The 13,476-nt window shown below is 43.9% G+C and overlaps 1 protein-coding gene across 1 annotated transcript in view; it reads left to right on the top strand.

Moving 5' to 3' along the window:
• The window catches only part of LOC132386579 (NACHT, LRR and PYD domains-containing protein 3-like), a 203,367-nt gene that overhangs the window by 149,913 nt on the left and 39,978 nt on the right, over nt 1-13,476 (top strand). The window lies entirely within an intron of this gene.

Here is a 13,476-nt window from a genome sequence, read left to right on the forward strand (position 1 = left end):
ATATTTTAGATCGTCTCTCCTTTGTTAAATAATAACGGTGAACAATTTTAAATGGAATTAAACAATGGTTGGCACATTCAGAAGAGGAATTTACATTTTTAAAAACTCGAAGCCAATCTTCATTAACAAAGGTCATATTAAGTTTTCTCTCCCAAACTTGTTTAATCTTTAGTGATAGGTTCTCGTTTGGTAACAAAAATAAATGATACATTCTGCCAATGGAACCTTTCACAAAGGGATTCAATTTCAAAATGGTATCCAACAAATCAGATTCTTGTAAACATGGAATCTTAGGTAAATAATGTTGTAAAAAATGTCAAAACTGAACATATTGAAAAACATGTGTATGAGCGAGAGAAAATTTGTTAATTAACTCTTCAAAGATCATCAATCGGCCATCACAAAATAAATCTGTAAAACAAAGGATCCCTTTATTTTTCCATAGGAGAAAAATGGGGTCAGTTGTTGAAGGTATAAATGAGAAGTTTCGATGTAAAAAACTAGTCATCTTAAATTGTTTAAAAGTTTTTAAAACACGAAACTGAACCCAAATCCGTAGGGATTGTTTAATAACCGGGTAAAGATTTAAATTTGGAATTTTAAAGAGCTGTAAAAGTAATGGAGCTCCTAATATTGAAGTTAAATGAAATTGTTTAACTGCTTTTAATTCCAAATCAACCCACAATTGATTTTAGTTCTTATCAAGACAATATAACAAAAAACAGGATTCTCTAATGTTCACAGCCCAATAATACAGTCTTAAATTAGGAAGTGGAATTCCACCATCTTTTTCAAATTTTTGTAAATGATACTAATTAATTTATTGTTCCAAATAAAGGAAGAAATAAGTGAGTCAATTTGATCGAATTTGTTTTTTAGTTAAAAAGATAGGTATATTTTGGAAAACATATAAAAATCTAGGTAAAATCATTTTCACAGCATGAATACGACCGATTAAAGAAAAAGTAAGTGGATTCCATCAGGAAAATTGTTGTTTCCTGGAGACCATTAAAGGAAATGTATTCGCTTTGTAGAGATCTTTATTGTTTTTTACTAATTATAATACCTAAATGTATAACGTTATATAAAATACATTGTGTCATGATCAATATTAAAATGCGTATTTTGTGTCAATAACAGACTGGGAAATGTTGAATTTGATCCCTGTCTCCATTCCTCCTGTAATCCACAACCAGCTCCTGTGTTTTTGTCACAGTGAGGGAGAGGTTGTTTTCTTGACACCACTATGTCGGGGTGATGACTTCTTCTCTGTAGGCTGCCTCGTTATTTGGGATTCGGCCGATCAATGCGTGTAGTCAACAAATTTAATTAGCAGATTGGAACCCGCCACTGCAGATCAAGAAGGAACAATATACGAATTTTGGGTCTTCCTGAGTTGGTCGAAGGCAATCGACCTTCAGAATGTTTTCCAAAGCTGTTCGCTCGTTTGTTTTCTGACGTTTTGGAGACTCCGCCTGGAATAGACCGGGTACACCGAGCCCCGGTGTTTAACTCCTCTTCTCAACAGAAACCTCGACCTGTGACCATTGCTTTTCATGACTTTCAAACAAAGGTTACCATAATTCGCCAATATCGTCGGTTAGGTATGATGAGGATGATAAGATAAGGCTGGTCGAAAATTATTTGCCCGGGGCATTAAATGAACGTTTTAAGTATGAAAGAAAAGTCATGGCTGCGTTATATAACAGAGACTATAAACCTTCACTAAATTACCCCGCTCGCCTCAGGATCATTTTGAAAAATGAAATGTTGTCTTTCATCCACTGACATTCTTTGTAAACTTTTAACAGTGTAAAGAATTCAAAGGATTTGTCGATAGGAATATCAAACACAACATCACATTAGCTCCGCTGTATCTATCAGGTCGCCAGCGCTTGAGTGCCACCGGTCCTTGAAAGTGGAGACGGAGATGCTGGAGAAGACAGCGCCCCTCTCGCTGCAAGGAGAGCGCGAGCACGTGTCCATCTCCGTGATCTGATTGGATACATCGCCATGACGTTGTAGCACTGTGACGTCATTCACTGGCTCTCATTTTGGAAGGGATTCAGTGGCACATCGCAGATACACCAACAGCTTCGCTCTGGGAAGCGGCCGTTCACCTGCTCCGTGTGTGTGAAGAGATTCATTCAGTTAACCCACCTTGTGATGCTCCGGTGAGTTCGCAATAAATAGAGGCCACATTTCTGTCCGGAGTGAGCAAAGAGTTTTACTCAATCATCCCAGCTGCTGCAACACCAGCAACTTCACATCAGGGAGGAAGTTCAAATCAGCTCCGTGTTAAATGTTTCACCATCGCGGTGACTGAAGGCAGCTGCAGGTCCATGAGGGACTGTTACTGTCAGATTCTGCAGTTCTTGCGGCTGCTCATCGCACCCAGGGCTGAACCCTGGTCACTGAGCATTGGAGGAGTCTGTTCTGCTGATGTTAGACTTAAACTAGACTGATGTTTAATATTGTGGATCTGTGAAAGATAAATCAGTTTTATCAAATCCCGTATGTCAGGTACTTACAGTCTCCACTACACTCACTATGTACACTAGAGAGGGCACTCGGCCCATCTGGTTTCAGCCCATGTTTCTGTTCCGTATCAGTTTATGAAAATCTATCCCTGCCGTTCCCCTCTTGCTCTCCCTGAGATGACAGGTTGCAACTAGTCACCACTCCGTGGGATAGGAAATTCCCCTTGAATTCCATAGAATCACAGAAATCTACAACACATTACAGACCTTTTGGTCCACAATGTTGTGCCGACCACGTAAATTAGTCTCTAAACTGCTTAGAATTACCCTACCGAATAGCCCTCTATTTTCCTAAGCCCCATGTACCTATCTAAGAGTCTCTTAAAAGATCCTATTTTATCCGACTCTACCACCGTCGCTGGCAGTGCATTTCATACACAATCACCACTGTTGTTTAAAAATCTTAGCTCTGACATCTCCTCTGTACCTACTTCCAAGCAGCTTAAACCTATTCCCCCTCGTGTTAGCCGTTTCAGCCCTGGGAAAAAGCCTCTGACTATCCACACGACCAATGCCTCTCATCATCTTATACACCTGCATGAATTTCCTGCATGATTTTCTCCGGCTGAACAAGACGATGAGCTCACTGTGGTTGTGACGTTGTTCAGGGCTCCGGACGAAGATGGTTAAACTCCTTCTTCCCCGCTCTTTTCAATGTTTTCAGTCATTCTCACTAATTTCAAAGGTCTTCGCTTCGAACTGCTGGGTTGTTACAATGAACCTCTGAAGTCTGACAGCAGACCAGCGAGTAAATGGAGCAGAGTCAGAAACCAAGTTGCCAGTCAGGGATTTGGGGCTCCAGAAAGAGATGGGGCCTGGAGTTTACAAGGAGGAGGAAGAAGAGAAACCGAACCTGCAGGATGTGGCTACAGATGAAAGATCAGACACATTTGGAAACTGCTTGATTAAAAAAAAACTGGTTAATTTCTGCAAAATACTGGAGGAAATCAACAGATCGGGCAGCAAATGTAGAGAGGAATAAATAGACTACGTTTAGGCCGAGACCCTTCAGCATGCCTAGACTGTGTACTCCTCTGCTTAGTTGCTACCTGAACTGCACAGTTCCTCCAGCATTGTGTGTGTGTGTGTGTGTGTGTGTTTCTAGCAACTGCAGAATCTCTTGTGTTTTATATCTGCCTCTGTAAGAGGGTTATACGAGAGGCATTAGATAAATAGAATGCCTGTTGATATTGAGTATATTGTTTTTGGGAGCCGCTTTCCACGTTAAAACAGCTGCTGTGTTCTCTACACAGAAAAAAAAACCCTGAGGTGTGGACATGAAACCGGTGCGAGCAGGAATGTTTAATGGCACCGCGATTACCCATAAGGCCCTGAGTTTAAAATTTCGCTGTTTCTGAAGCAACGATCAAATGTGCAGGCATCAAGGTCGATGACGTCACCGAATAGCACGCATGCGCGCCGTACACAAAGGACCTCCGGAGGATCGGTAACGGTAAGAATGATTTTTCGGGCTGCTATCTTAAACACCCACTGAGGGACATTTGCTGTGAACTCTGGACATCATAGTCCGCAATCCTGGGACGGTCCTGCTCTCTCCCCTCTCTCTCAGCCCCGCGATCCGTACACGGGCGCCGGGAAGCTTCCGGCCGCTAAGCGAATGGGAACCGATGGATCTCTCAGACAGAGCTGAGCTCCAGCTATCTAAAATGCAAGGATTAGGAACTCGGAGAAAGGGAACAAAAATCTTTTACATCTCCAGTTGAGAAAATCACCTTTGTTCTATCTCCGATCACAAACAAGAGAAAATGTGCAGATGCTGGAAATCCAAGCAACACACACAAAATGCCGGAGGAACTCAGCATTAGTACTTTTTTCAATAGATGCTGCCTGGCCTGCTGAGCTCCTCCAGTATTTTGTGTCAGTTGCTTGAGCTACCTCCTCTAGTTCTGCACTTTTCTACCGGTGAGAACATGTTTTGTCCCATTCTCTCTGGGTACGTAATGATATCAAACACCTTTGCCCTGGGCAACAAGCAGCTTTCACATCACAAATGTGCCAGACTCCAATGAGGCAGACTACTGCCCTTCCCTTCATATTCATTGGCATTGCATTCACTGAGTTTAACACCATCTGTCACTTGGGGGAGGGTTCAGGGGAAATATTTATGTACAATACAGAAACTGGTGTTACAGTATTGTGGCGATGCAAAATTTGCTGGAGAATTTGCAAGTGGGGAGTGATATTTGGAAATCTGACCTTTGAAAGTATCATTTAGCAAGCAAATCACATATGGATGGTTTGCAAAAGTTCTAGTGAGAAAATCCTTCATAACCCACAACAGGCCTGTTACATAGTTTGTGTGAGAGTGCAGATGAACTCGATCAAACCCAGAGGAGATCAAAGTTCTTATCGACAGTGATTTGCTAGCTGTTAAAAGAAATACTTCCCTATTTAAAATTCAGTGTGCATGTCTTGTTGTCAGTGGGTAAATATTGCACAGCACAAGGTGTTTTGGCACACCGGTCATTACAAATTAGACGGGACATTGGTGGGAAGGCGGGGAGACCTCCAGTGCCCCTGATACCCTCACATACAAGATGTGCATACAGCTGCAGCCTGTAACCCTGCATTTTAAGGAGCTGAAGCTGGAAATGGATGAATTCTGGATCATCTAGGAGTTGGAGGGGGTGATAGTTATAACATCAAGAGAGGTGAGTTACACCCAAGGTGCAGGACACATTAAACTGGGTGAGAGTAAGGAAGGGGAATGAGGTTAAATATCCATCACAGAGTACTCTTGGGGTCATCTCATACAACAACAGGTGGACCACTTTACAAACTGTTGGGGGGGCGGGTTACCTGGCAGAGGAAAGTCAAATGTTCGGAAATTAAAACTAGCAGAGATCTAATATCCTAGTGGTAAGGCTTGCTATTGCTAGTGTGTGGAGTGGAGGGTGTTTGGTGAAACTAAATTTGCAGGGGGGAATTGGAGTCAGAATGCCAGAACAGATGGTGAAGCGGGTGAAATGAATTGACTTATATCATTCATATACATGAGGAGTAGAAATCTTCATATTACTTCTCCAACTAAATGTGCAATGTGTAATTTACAATAAATAGTTTATACTTAGGACAGTCATTATAACAGAAACACAATTGTATCAGCATAAATTAATCAGTCTGTTGCCCTGGTGGAAGAAGCCGTCCAGGAGCCTGTTGGTCCAGCTGTTATGCTGCTGTACCATTTCCTGGAAGGTAGCAGCTGGAACAGTTTGTTGTTGGAGTGACTTGGGTCCACAATGATCCTTTGGGACTTTTTACGCACCTGTCTCTGTAAGTGTCCTGAACAATGGGAAGCACACAACTACAGATACGCCGGGCTGTCCGCACCACTCTCTGCAGAGCCCTACGATTGAGGGAAGTACAGTTCCCATATCAGGCAGTGATGCAGCCAGTCAGAATGCTCTCAATTGTGCCCCTGTAGAAAGTTCCTAGGATTTGGGGCCCCATCCCAAACTTCTTCAACCGTCTGAGGTGAAAGAGGCACACGGCCACGTACCACACAGCCGGTATGTACAGACCACATGAGATCCTTGGTGATGTTTATGCTGAGGAACTTAAAGCTGTTCACTCTCTCAACCCCAGATCCATTGATGTTAAAAGGGGTTAGCCTGTCTCCATTCCTTCTGTAGTCCACAACCAGTTCCCTTGTTTTTGTGACATTGAGGGAGAGGTTGCTTTCTTGACACCAGAAAGATGTTGTTCAGACCTCAGATAGAGTCAGCAGACAAAAGGTTAAGCATGGTATGATGAACGTGCTGAGCTGTGTATATCAGAATGCAAGAAGCGTCGTAGGAAAGCCAGATGAGCTCAGGACAGGGAATTGTGATATTGTAGACATTATTGGGACTTGGTTGCTCCCAACACTCTGAGAGATTTAGAAAAAAAAAACTTTGTAGAGATCGCAGACTATGCTTAGAAACAAAGATTGATATAGGAAGCGATTTTAACTTTTTATATATTGAGTGGAACTCCCATACTGTAAAAGGACTAAATGGGGTAGAGTTTGTCAAATGTGCTCTTAATCAGGACATCGTATTCCCGACATAGAGGTGTGCGGTAAGCTGTTAGGAAATGATCTAGCATTAGTGACAGAAATTAGTGTATGGGAACACTTTGTATCTAGCGATCGTAATGACATAAGGTTCCAAGTAAATATGGAAAAAGAGAGGGCTGGACCATGGTTTGAGTTTCTAAATTGGAGAAAAGACAATTTTGATGGTATCAGAAAGATCTAATAAGTGTGGATTGGGACTGGCGGTTTTTCTAGCAAAGGAATACTTGTAAGTGTGAGTTCTTCAGAAGTGAGGGAGTAGAGTTTGTATGTGCCTGCCAGAATAAAAGTGGTAAGCCCACAAATGTAACCCTTACCCAACAGGCTGGTATATGTCTAGGGGAAAAAGGAGATCCAGCCACTCTCCAACCCACCTCCCATACACGCAGGTGCTGTGAGAATCGAGTTAATGCCTCGCGCCCGCCAACAGTATCAAACCCACAACAAATACCGTTATGAAATACACTTTAAAAAGTTCAGTCTGTTTAGTGCACTCGTTGGAGCTCAATCAACGAACCAATCGACCCATCCGGCCGTCGCACCTGGGACCACCCCGGTGGTCTTACGAGCAGTCCAGCACACGTCCACCTTCCTCAGCGTCTTCCTCGGCCTCTCCCTTCCACCAAAAAAAAACCCGCGAAAAAAACCCCTCCCCCAAATTCCCAGCATCACAAGACACAGTAACATTCCCCATTGATTAACAAATGAATACAATTACCATATCAGCCATTCTGAAGTGAAACAACGGTGAGAGAAACACTTATCCGACAAAGAAACATTCCTACTTGTAACAAACCAAAGAGGCCATTCTGAGTAACATACACAGGACATTGTACATCTAAATAATTGACGATCCTATCTTAGTACTCCTTCCAATAAATTACCCATGACCGACATCAAACTTACCAGCCTATAATTTCCCAGATTACTTTTAGAGCATGCTTTAAACAATAGAACAACATGAGCTATCCTCCAAATCTCTGGCACCTCACCCGTAGATAATGACATTTAAATATATCCGTCAGGGTCCCTGCAATTTCAACATTAGTCTCCTTCAAGGTCCAAGGGAATACCCTGTCAGGTCCTGGAGATTTATCTACTCAAGGTAGCAAGCACCTCCTCCTCTTCTATCTGTATAGGTTCCATGACCTCAATACTTGTTTGCCTTATTTCCATTGACTCCAAACCAGTTTTCTTAGTAAATTCAGACACAAAAAAACCATTTAACATCTCCCCAATTTCTTTTGGTTCCATGCATAGTCGACCACTCTGATCTTCAAGAGGACCAATTTTATCCCTTAACTATCCTTTTGCTATTAATATACCTGTGGAAGCTCTTACTATCCTTCACCTTGACTGCCAACGCCACCTCATGTCTTCTTTCAGCCCTTCCTGATTTCTTCCTTAAGTATTTTTTTGCACTTTTTATACTCCTCAAATACCTTATTTGCTCCGTTTCTCATATATGCCATACATCTCTCTCTTCTTTATCAGAGTTCCAATATCCATCAAGAACCAAGGTTCCTTATTCTTATTCACCTTGCCTTTAATCCTGAGACTTTGTTCCCAGGGTGTCCTCATGGGCCATCCGGAAATGATTTAAGCTGGTGACAACCCTGTTTTCCCCTGTGGGGTAACCCTCATGTGGAATCGGGCTAATGGTCGGACCTTCAACCAAGTGAGTCCAGTCTCCACTGTTAGTCTGGCCAGTTTACTCTTCAGAGTGCCATTGGCTCTCTCCACTCTGCCAGCGGCCCGTGGATGGTGTAGACAGTGGAATTGTTGCTTGATAGCTAGTTTGTTACATACCCCTTCATTTGCTTTCACCACAAAGTGTGGGCCATTGTCTGAGCTCAGCATCTCTGGCAGGTCGTACCTGGGAATTATTTCCCGTAATAATACCTTCACAACTGTCACAGCAGTATTAATGGTAGTTGCTATAGCTTCAATCCATCAACTGAACAGATCTATAATAACTAAGTAGTATCTGTAGCAATGTACTCTAGGCAATTCAATAAAATCAACTTGTAGACACGAAAAAGATCCACCTGTCAAGGGAGTCGTACCCGGTGTGCAGGGTACAGGTTACCAACCATTCCCTGCTTTCCCAGGTGTGTACAATTATGTATATAATCAACCAATATTGGTAAAAACTGTGTAGGAACATAAACTTGTCCCACTGGGTGATCCAAAAACCTAGGTCGGGGTCTTTCTGGCACCCCATCTGGGACCACAGTTTTCACTCCTCCTCAGAGGCAGCCCCTGAGAAGAACAAAACTCGAGGTAGCTGTAGAACGGTGAGTAAGTTGTTTACAAAGGTGGCGTTACTAATGGGGTGGCAGGAGGAAGTCAGGAATCCCCATGTTCCCAGAGAGCCCCGTAGTCATGTACAATCCCAAATGCAAAGCGGAGTCTGTGTAAACGTTCCCACTTTAGTCTGTTGCTGGGATACAGGCACGAGTCAGAGCAAACAGCTCAGCCTTCTGGGCGGAGACAGCTGCTTCAAAAGAGGCCTGTTCAATTATTTCACTGTCCGTCACTATTGCATCGTTTCCCTGCTGGATCCACAAAAGAGCTTCCATCCTTATAAAACGTTTCCTCAGGCTAGAGGGGGCATTGCAGAATGGATGGGAGAGTCTGTCCTTCTTTCACTGTGATCTGGACGGGCTAGAGGGGGTATTGCAGAATGGATGGGAGAATCTGTCCTTCTTTTACTGTGATCTGGACGGGCTAGAGGGGGTATTGCAGAATGGATGGGAGAGTCTGTCCTTCTTTTACTGTGATCTGGACGGGCTAGAGGGGGTATTGCAGAATGGATGGGAGAGTCTGTCCTTCTTTTACTGTGATCTGGACGGGCTAGAGGGGGTATTGCAGAATGGATGGGAGAGTCTGTCCTTCTTTCACTGTGATCCGGACGGGCTAGAGGGGGTATTGCAGAATGGATGGGAGAGTATGTGCTTCTTTCACTGTGATCTGGACGGGCTAGAGGGGGTATTGCAGAATGGATGGGAGAGTCTGTCTGTATTTCACTGTGATCCGGATGGGCTAGAGGGGGTATTGCAGAATGGATGGGAGAGTCTATCCTTTCACAGTGATCCGGATGGGCTAGAGGGGGTATTGCAGAATGGATGGGAGAGTCTGTCCTTTCACAGAGATCCGGACGGGCTAGAGGGGGTATTGCAGAATGGATGGGAGAGTCTGTCCTTCTTTCACTGTGATCCGGATGGGCTAGAGGGGGTATTGCAGAATGGATGGGAGAGTCTGTCCTTCATTCACTGTGATCCAGACAGGAGGGCTGACATCATGGACTGCAATTGCCCAGAGATGGGGTACAACATCTTGGGTTTGGTCAATATTAAAAGAATGTCTTACCAGATGTCCCGTCTTCACCTCAGACTCCTGCCAGTATCGGAGTTGGCCCACGGCCAAGTCTTGCCAGTCTCCCTCGGTGCTGGAGGCTTGTTTCATCAGGGTGTAGGCAAGGAACCCTGGGCTCTTCGGCTTGAACACAGGGCAAACCCACTGGTGGTATAGGGAACCACCAGTCCTGTCTGTCACCAAAAGAAATCTGGAACTTCGTCCGGAAATGCAGTACCATCTCTTCCTTTAACCTCTCCAATCACCGGGACTGGGAACTTCTGTCCCTTGAGGGGATTCCTCAGATGAGCACCACGTAGGGTCAAAGTGCCCACCACTGGGTGGTCACGGGAAGCTATCAGTTGTTCGCAGTTCCGGCATGATATCCTTGTCCATGTATAGAATCTCGACTTCCAAGGCAGAGCAAGTCTCTCCCTACGAGATTTCACCCCCCGTCTGGTGGTGACTGTAAATGAAACCTCACACTGGTTCCCCTGGAATTCCACCTGCAGTGGCTGGGTACGTGAATACGTACGTTCCGTGCCTTCGAACACTGACAGAGTGATTGTAGCGTCTGATAGCTGGAATCCCTTTTGATAGTATTTCCTGATCAAGGGTGTTTTTGGTTGCCCCATATCAATCATAAACGGAATTGAAATTCCAGCAACTGTCAATATTACATTGGGCTCTTCCTGAGGGATCTTTGCTTGTCAATTTCTAAACGGGTTGTTGTCCCCACCTATCCCATGGTAGGTTTTTGATCCCATTTCTGATCCCAAGATATAGCCCGTTTGCATCCTTCTTCCCGCTGAACATGCTCACTTTAAATATTAGTTCCTTTCGGGGTTGATCAGGAATCGAAAATCAGGTTCCAATAATATGTTAAAGCTCATCACATTCAATTTCGGTCATTGTCAGGCCAATCCATATTATCTGTTTAAATCATGTTGGCTTAGTTGGTAAGTTTTGGAGCAGTAGGACATTAAACTGGGGGGACAGATTCCCATTATTAAAAGGCTTGGTCTCCTGTGAAAGTGCCATAGCAGGCCACAAATCACTGCCAATAGTCTGATCCTGATTCCCCAGGGTTCGGATTGCATTCAAGTACTTTAGTGATGTTTACAGGTTGCTGGAGAGCCCTTTCCAAGGCTTGAATAATCTGGTCTGTCTGTTCATTCTCATTATGGTTTCCCGCCTGTAACTCCGGATAGGTTTGGTATCGCAATTCTGCCTTCCATTTCCACCCCTCATCAGCTGACAGAATCATGCAGCAGAGACTGAATAAATCTTGCGGATTCTCTTTAGACATTTGTGTAGTACTGTGGACACACTGAGCAAACTGTGCTGGTTTTTCTTTTCTATCTGGGGCCTGATTCATGATCATTATCATATCTTGAGGCTTCCAGGGTGCATACACAGGAATCACTGAGGGCTGTCCCTCCTCCTGCTCATGGATTGAGCAGCATTAGAGTGGGCAGTTGTCTTTGTGGAGCCACTAACTCTGGGGATTTATTGGATTCTTCCCTCCCTGACTCGGAACAATCCCCGGTATTCCCTTTCGGGATCTCAGGGTGTAGAGATCCCCTTCCCTGTGCCGCTGTTTTACCTGAGCGGCCACCGTATCTGGGTACTGGGAGGATTGGGGTTCGGGGGCACTGGGTGAACTTGGCCGCTGGTAAGGTAGGAGAGGTACGGTGGGTGCCCACTCCTCAGCATGGCCACTGTCCTCAAACATGGGGGTTGCGATCCCTTGTTTTCCTGTAAGTTCGAACTTTAGACTGATATTCCTGCCCTTCTCTCCTATCTGGACCAACTTCGGTTTGCTTACGTTGTTTCTCCTGCTCTTGTTTTTGGTGCCCATCCACTCATTCATGCTCCACTTTTAGCATCTCCCAACCTTTGGCGTTCCTTCTGCAGTACATACCTGTTTCCCTTTCTCACATGCATTATTCCTCCAACTTGCTGATAATATGCTGTTCCACTTTACATCTTCATTCAGCCGATCTGCTCAGCACTCCCTATATTGGGATCGTGTTTGTGACTCCAAATGTTGAAGTTGAATAAAACTCGGCGGACCAGCTTCTTATTGTCGCCACAGTTAATTTTCCAGCAGGAGTTTGAGACCCTGTTGTCAAAGGGAAGGCATGTAAGCACTGCCACCATCTGATAAGTGGACTGACTTAATCAGGTTACAGCCATATATTTATACATAGTAAGCCCCATACATTCCTATTGCAAGATGTTATTTGAACTGGTACGCCCACCAAGTCTGTTGTCTCCAAACTTAATTAGATAAGAGAGTTTGCTAAATGAAGGTTTTAATTACAGATGGATACACTGTCTAGTCCTTAACAGTTATTCCCTTTGCAAGGCCCTGACTTAATTACAAACAGATGTTTATTCCTGTCCTTATCAGTGAGTCCTCCTCCCTTTACTCAAAAGAGGGTACAATGTATAATGTTATCAACTAATGAGGGTCCAGTGTATAATGTTATCAACTAATGAGGGTGCAATGTATAATGTTATCAACTAATGAGGGTCCAGTGTATAATGTTATCATCTCTCAGTGTGTCTCTCTGCAAGCCGTAGAGCCGTAGAACTGGTAATGAGCCTGTCTTCGCTAACCACTGAAGACAGTGTTTACTTCGGTTCAGATATTCCTATTCAGTCCCAATTATTCTTTTAGCCAGAGGTTACATAGGTTCAAAATGATTTTGTTTTGTATATATCCTTAATTCTTCAGGAGGGTTCGGGGGAAATGTTTTTGTCCAATATAGAAACTGGTGTTACCTGTGTGTATTGTGGTGATGCAAAAGTTGCTGGAGAATTTACAAGTGGGAAAAGTGGAGTGATATTTGGAACTCTAACTTTTTAAAGTGTAATTTAGCAAGCAAACCACATGGACAATGTGTAAAAGCTCTGGTAAGAAAATCCTTCATTACCCGTTACACTCCCGCTACATAGTTCGTGTGAGAGTGCAGATGAACTCGATCAAACCCAGAGCAGGTCATAGTTCTTATTGACAGTGATCTGCTAGCTGTTAAAATGAATACCTCACTATATAAAAATCACTGTGCACATGTTGTCACTTGGTAAAAATAAGCACAGTACATGATTTATGTGCACACTGGTCATTAGAAATTAGAGGGGGTATTGGAGGGAAGGTGCAGAGACTGCCAGTGTCCTTGATGCCCTCACCTACAAGATGTGCATCCAGCTGCAGCTTGTAGCCCTGAACTTGAAGGAGCTGGGACTTGAAATTGATGAATTCTGGATCAGCTGGGAGTCAGAGGGGGTGATGCATGTGACATGAAGAGAGGTGAGTTACGCCCAAGGTGCAGGACACAGGAAACTGGGTGAGAGTCAGGCAGGTGAATGAAGTTAAACAGCCATCGAAGAGTACTCTTGCGGACATCCCACACAACAGCAGCTGGACCAATTTAGAAACTGTTGGGGGGATTACCTGGCAGTGAAAAGTCAAATAAGTGATAGGGAATTCATTAG

The sequence above is a fragment of the Hypanus sabinus genome, unplaced genomic scaffold (genome assembly GCF_030144855.1).
Source record: "Hypanus sabinus isolate sHypSab1 unplaced genomic scaffold, sHypSab1.hap1 scaffold_122, whole genome shotgun sequence".
Taxonomy (NCBI): domain Eukaryota; kingdom Metazoa; phylum Chordata; class Chondrichthyes; order Myliobatiformes; family Dasyatidae; genus Hypanus; species Hypanus sabinus.